Here is a 6,812-nt window from a genome sequence, read left to right on the forward strand (position 1 = left end):
TTCTCTGTATGTTTATAGAAAGATCTCTCCTGTGGTTACTTCCACAAAGGCATCCCCATATATGTGAGGTAAAACTCTTCAATTTTCTTGTAAAGAACACAGATAGAAAGACATGGCTTTTGAAGTATCCCTACTGTGTGTAGTGTAATGAATATTGCAAGAATGGAACACTTTCTAGCTGGGCAGTGGTGGTGCCCACCTTAAATATCAGTACTTAAAAGGCAGAGTCAGACGAATCTGTGAATTAAAGGCCACCCTGGACTACAATAGCTAGTTCCAAGTCAGGTCCCTAAGCTACAAAGAAACCCTGTTTCAAAGATAGACAAAAACAAAAATAGAATGAAACACTTTCTACTAATAGATTGTTGCCTCCTCAGAAAGGAGTATGAAATGGAAGAGAAGAGAAGGAACTAAAATATTTCTTCAAATGATACCCCAATTCCAATTCCAAAGACAGCTGTGATCTCCTTGCAACAAGTAAAAAGGTGTCATGGTAGAATCGTTACTTTACAAAGCTGACTGATGTTAGAACTTCAAGCTACCCATTTCCTCAAGACAAAATTCCTAGGCATGTTCAACACACTCCAGGGCCTCAACTCAGCATGTTATTCTTAGAGAGTACTGTAGCTAATCTTGGAAATATATTTGTCTCCTTTCTGGAATGAAAGTGCTGAATCTGACCTTACACCATTCTTTATGGATTTGCAAAGTGAACCTCGAAATGAAAAGATGAGTCTTTTCAGTTCTTTCTAAAGGTCACCAATGCTGACGAGCACAGTAACCTTTAATTTGTGCGTCTCTAGGTACTAGAAACACCGGCGCAATATAAACTGGTATTTTTCTTTATTTTGCTATCTGGTGCTAATAAAGTTCACATTTTCAAACACAAGCCTGTATTAAAGCCAAAGGGACTATATATGACTATATATGCCGATTGTGCATAGTTCACAAAGATTAAAGCTCACTTACTACAATTTACTTTTCTTAGTAAAAAATAAAATTTAGTAATCCAAAGGTATTAAAGTGAGAATGCATTGGTCAATGGAAATGATACAAGATAGGTGTTTTTTTCCCCAAACATCAATATTTCTAAGGTTGAAGAAATTGCTCTGTTGTTAAAAGCTCTTGTTATTTGTTCAAAGGACTAGGGTTCAATAACCCATGCAACAGGTTCACAACCCACTAAAACTGCATTTGCACATAATCTGATGCCCTCCTCTTGCTACTGTGAGCACATATACATACATGCTAATTCACACTCATAGAAAAACACCAACACATACACATCACTCATAAAAGTAGTCTTTTGAGAATTGGCATCATAGAAATGGCAGTATATTGTTATAGCATGTATAGTTGTTTATATTTAACATAAGCGTTAAGTAGATCATATAATGTTTCTTATCATTATGTTATTGTACTTTAAGTACTTTGACATGTTATAAGATGCAGGTTATACAGATGGTGGTACAATTACTACATGATGAAAGCTAAACATAAAAAATGGTTTGAAGTTATAAAATGTTGTGAATGAAATCCAAAGTCATACATTTCTGTGAAATTATAGTATACAGAAAGCTTACCAGCAAATTAACAAAATTAACAATGCATAACAAAATTGAAAAATAGAGACAAATTAAAAATTATCTTAAATTCTGCGCTTGCTTTGGCAGCACATATATTAAAATTGGAATTCTACAGATAAGATTAGCATGGCCCCTGTGCAAAGATGACAAACAGACTTGTGAAGCATCCCATACTTTTAGGCCAACAACAGGATGTCCAAGAAGAGTCTCATTGAGGGCCCAGCATCAATGTTGTATCAGCGACCAGAGTCCTCAAAATAGCTCAATGGCTCTGCAATGAACACATGCATGCTGTGGGACAATTGTCTTTTATCCTATCACTTGTATTATTTTTAATAAAATGCTGATTGGCCAACAGCCAGGGAGGAAGTAGAGGTGAGGCAACAAGAATTCTGGGAAGAGGGAAGCACAGTCTGCAGTTGTGACTCAGACACAGGGGAAGCAAGATGTGACTGCCTCTCTGAAAAAGGTACCAAATCACATAGCTAACACAGACAAGAATTATGAACTAATACATGATATAAAAGTTAATAAAACTCTGAGCTACTAGGCCAATGAGTTTATAATTAATGTAGACCTCTGTGTCTTTCTTTGGGACTGAATTACTGTAGGACTGCGCAGGACGGAAACCTCAGACAACACTTGCACATAAAGATATATGGGTAAAAGTGTTTACTGTATGACTCCCTGTGACACAGTACAGCTTCTATAATGATATCTCCCCGTTTTCTCTTTTTCTCTTTCCTTTTTTTTCTCCTAAATTTTATTTTATTTGATTTTGGTGGGGAGGTTGCTCAGATGAAGGACAGATACAAAAGAATAGGAAATGAGTGGGACTGGGATGTCTAATGTGAAAGACACAAAGACTAAAAAGGAAGTTTAAAAATTGTCTTAAATTCTGAAAGAATACATTAAATTTGTTAATATTCTCAACTTTCATCTTACCCATAATCAACACATTGTTTTTATTTTGAAATACAGGTGCTTCCTATAGATTTCTTCTCTTGTGTTTTTCAAATCAAACCATTATCTGGATAACAACAGAAATTTGTCACCATTTTTAGTTCCTGTAGTAAGGAGCTGCGGGTTTCTTCCCGCCGCCCAGCTCCTGGTCACCGGCTAGCTTTACCCAAAATGATTACACAGAAACTGTATTCTTTTAAACACTGCTTGGCCCATTAGCTCTAGCCTCTTACTGGCTAATTCTCACATCTTGGTTAACCCATTTCTAATAATCTGTGTAGCACCACGAGTCGTGCCTTTCCAGGAAGGTTCTTACACTGCGTCCATCTTGAAGAGGAGCTCTATAGTGTCTGCCTCACTTCCCTTCTTCCCAGCATTCTGTTCTGTCTACTCCATCCACCTATGTTCTGACCTATCAGGCCAAGCAGTTTCTTTATTAATTAACCAATAAAATCAACAGATAGACAGATGACCCTCCTCCATCAAGTTCCTCATATCTTTGATCACACACCTACGATTCAGATTTAATTAAACATTACAAACTAAATGCCCCTCACCTGAAGAATGGATAAGGAAACTGTGGTACATTTACACACTGGAAGACTACATAGCAGAAAAAATTAACAACATCTTGAATTTTGCAGAAAAATGGCTGGAGCTAAAAAACATTATTTTGAGTGAAGTAACCCAGACACAGAAAGACAATTATCATATGTACTCACTCCTAGGTGTCTTTAAACATATAGCAAAGAAAACCAGCCTACAAACCACAATCCCAGAGAACTTAGACAACAATGAGGACACTAAGAGAGACTTACACAGATCTAATCTACATGGAAAGTAGAAAAAGACAAGGTCTGCTGAGTAAATTGGGAGCATGGGGACCTTGAGGGAGGGTTGAAGGGGGAGGGGAGCGGCAGGGAGGGGAGCAGAGAAAAATGTAGAGCTCAATAAAAATCAATAAAAAAATATAATCTGTGAAAAAGTTGTTTTCTGTGATCAGGGATCAGTATGACTAGATTAAGGGGTATCCAGATGGATGATAAAGTATTACATTTTAGTATATCTATAAGGGTATTTTCAGAAGAAAATCAGTGGATTGGATAAGTAAGAGCTAACTTTTCTTTTGAGTGGCCACTATCCAATAGACAGAGTCTAGTGTTTAGATGAAAGAAAAGATAAAGGAAAGGCAGTCTCCCAAAATAGATGTGACTCATCTATTTAGACATCCATCATTCATAAGCACAATGTTTTAAAGATACTTCTTATTTCTGGGTTAAAAAAACACCATATTATTCCTACTCACAATCACCTCAAATAATACAACAAAAGAGAAATAGGATTATATGCACTATAGGTAAAATTCTAAAATAGCCCCTCCAAAATCCCTCCTGCCTGTTGTATATAAGTAGACTTTTCTGAAGGTAGATAAGATAGACTACCATGCTAAAGGCCAACAATGATTTACTGAGGATTGATTTGCTCTTTAAAGATGGAACTCTCAAACGGGTGAAAAAAGAGAGATCAACCCTAGAGTTTTTGAGCAGCAGAAGCATAGGGGAATGTTTCACAAACCAAGAAGCTCACAGCTCTAGACTATGAAAACTGGAGGTTTATTATTCTACGATCTCAAAGCCAGAGATGTACTATTATAGGTGCCCAAGACATAGGCTTGTTATCCTTTGCTTTGCATGCCACCAGCCCAGCACTAACCAGGTGTTGCTGCACACCCTACCCCTAAATTGTTGCAACACTTGGCTCTTAACCCTTGGTAATCCTCAAGAAATCTGCCAGTGACAGGAGTTTGCAGGTTTTGTGTTACGCTCTTCGTGGCCTCTTGTCTTTCATAGACATATCTCTGTTATTTACACCCATGGCAGCTCTCTAGAATGCTTTAGTTTCTTACCACTACTTGGGCTAGTCTGGAGGAAAAAACTCCAACAGTTCTTATTCTTCTTAAGCAACTGAATCACTGCAGAGTTTCTCCCATTCCAATCTTGAGTAGGAATAACTATTAGTAGTTAAAACTTGTGTCAGCTGGTGTTCAGAGTCTCATCTTGCCTAAATGGAATATTATCTAGACAGGAAAGATTGTCCAGAGTGGTCTTAACAGTACTGAGGTCTTCTGGATAGGAGTCTTGACTGGAAAGGCAGCATTGGATGCCTTGGTTGTTGCAGCTGGAATTTTGTTCCAATAAAGTGATTATGCAGTATTCAAATTTGAACTGTCGCAAGCCCTCATGATTTTTCCATAGATAAATGGGGAAAGGAGATTAAAACTATATATTATACTGACTCTAAATATTTAAAATAACAGATAAGAAATATTGAAAGTTTGAATGGCCTGCCATTTGATGATTTCTATGATTTGAATAATATAAAGGCTATATTAATTCATCCAGAAATTTTCCAGGAAGAGGTCTACTTGGCTGAGCTTCCTGATCAATGCAGAAAGTTATCTAAGCACTAAAAGGCACATATGATAAATACATGTTCTGGAATTAAAATTCCATGAGAGTCAAAATAAATAACAAGAAAGAAGAGACTTTCTTTGGAGGGATAAGAAGCTTAAAAAAAGAATCTCAAGGCACCTTTCCTGGAACTTATGATAGAAGGGAAACACTTCTGTGGTTGGAATGAGAATGGACCCCATAGGCTCATGCTTTTGAACATCTGGTGCCCAGTTGGAGGCCTTTTTGGTAGGTTATGGAACCTTTATGAGGTGTTGTCTTACTGGAGGAAGTACCTCACAGGACATGACTTTGAGAACTCATAGATTTCCCTTATTACCAGTTCACTCTTTCTGCCTTCTGCTTGTATTTGAGGTGCAATCTCTCAGCTCTTATGCTAGCCAACTGATTATTGCCACCCTCCCTTCAGCATTATGGATTGTTCCTGTGAAAATGTATGTCAAAACTAATTAGTTCTTCTGTGAGTTGCCTTTGTGCATTGCATTTTATCACAACAACCAAAAGTGACTGATACAAATCATAATAAAAGATACAGAATTCTAAGTTGCATACACAACATTTGCTAGCATGCTTTCATTATTTGGGGTATTTCATTCAATGGCAAAGAACACAATGCCCAGTTTAACCAGTGGCCATGTTGTCTCAGCCATTGACTGAGTTTTCTGTCCTACCTGTTTTCTGACCAATCAGTGTTTATTTAAAACATAATTGACAGAATACAGAATTGTTCCACACCACGAAAATGCTTTTCGTGGTGGGCAACAATAACTGTGGACACTCCAAACTGTTCAAAGTGGAGAGAATAACTGGCTCTCAGGTGCTAATCTGCAAATGAGATATTTCTATGGCCCTTCAAGGCTCAGGAAACCTAGCAAAAGGGAAGGGGATAAGAATGTAAGAGCCAGAAGACTTTGCTTGTGAAATGCTGTGTTACAGGAATGACTTGGCTTTGGTTTCCATGAACTCTCAATAGCTGTGATTACTTACACAAGATTTGAACAAGACTGAGCCTGTCAGCATCCTGCCATACAGGGAGAAAGGACTCATGAGACCCTTCCACCTCCACTCATTTATATAGACAGTTAACTAAAGCTTGGAATGGGGCTTTTGAATACCCACAATCTTGTGAAGATCTACAGACATTTAATAATTGTGGACACTCAATGATTATGGAGAGTTAAGAGTAAACTGGTGATACATTGATATAGCCACTTGCAAGGTGTTCACATTTTATAATAACCTCTCACTCATGATTCCATATGCAATCCAAATGAAAATTGTGCTCAAAAGATTTGATGTACTACCTGGTTATTATAATTAATAACAAAGCACTGTCCAATTGAATATTTCTTTAAATAATTAAATTTATGTATTTTATTTGTATGAGTGTCTTACCTCCGTATATGCCTGTGGACTACTTGCTTGCAAGGTACCCTTGAAACCAGAAGAGGATGTTAGATGATCTGAAACTGAAGTCAAAGATGATTATGAGCCACCATGTAGGGTCTGGGAACTAACCAGAGTTCTCTGCAAGAGGAGCAACTGATCTCACATGCTGAGCTGTCTTTCCAATCTCTGTTTGACATCTCAAATACAATAACTATTAGCAATTCTCACCATCAAGTCTGCAAGCATGTGTAGGAAGGTACGTTCAATAAATTTATCTTGCCATTCCACAGTCTAAAGACACATTAGAATACCATGTTTGCACTAAAGCACTTACAATTTTATTTGTTAATTAATAATTATTAATTAAGTACACACAAACTAAAATTCTGGTGAAATATTTTTT

General features: G+C 37.2%; 1 non-coding gene across 1 annotated transcript; it reads left to right on the forward strand.

Moving 5' to 3' along the window:
- The first annotated feature begins 1,657 nt into the window (after nt 1-1,657).
- Nucleotides 1,658-1,764, forward strand: LOC142856642 (U6 spliceosomal RNA). The gene has a single exon (XR_012911685.1). It is a non-coding gene; the product is annotated as a U6 spliceosomal RNA (small nuclear RNA).
- Nucleotides 1,765-6,812: the final 5,048 nt, after the last annotated feature.

Source organism: Microtus pennsylvanicus, chromosome 8 (assembly GCF_037038515.1).
Source record: "Microtus pennsylvanicus isolate mMicPen1 chromosome 8, mMicPen1.hap1, whole genome shotgun sequence".
NCBI lineage: Eukaryota > Metazoa > Chordata > Mammalia > Rodentia > Cricetidae > Microtus > Microtus pennsylvanicus.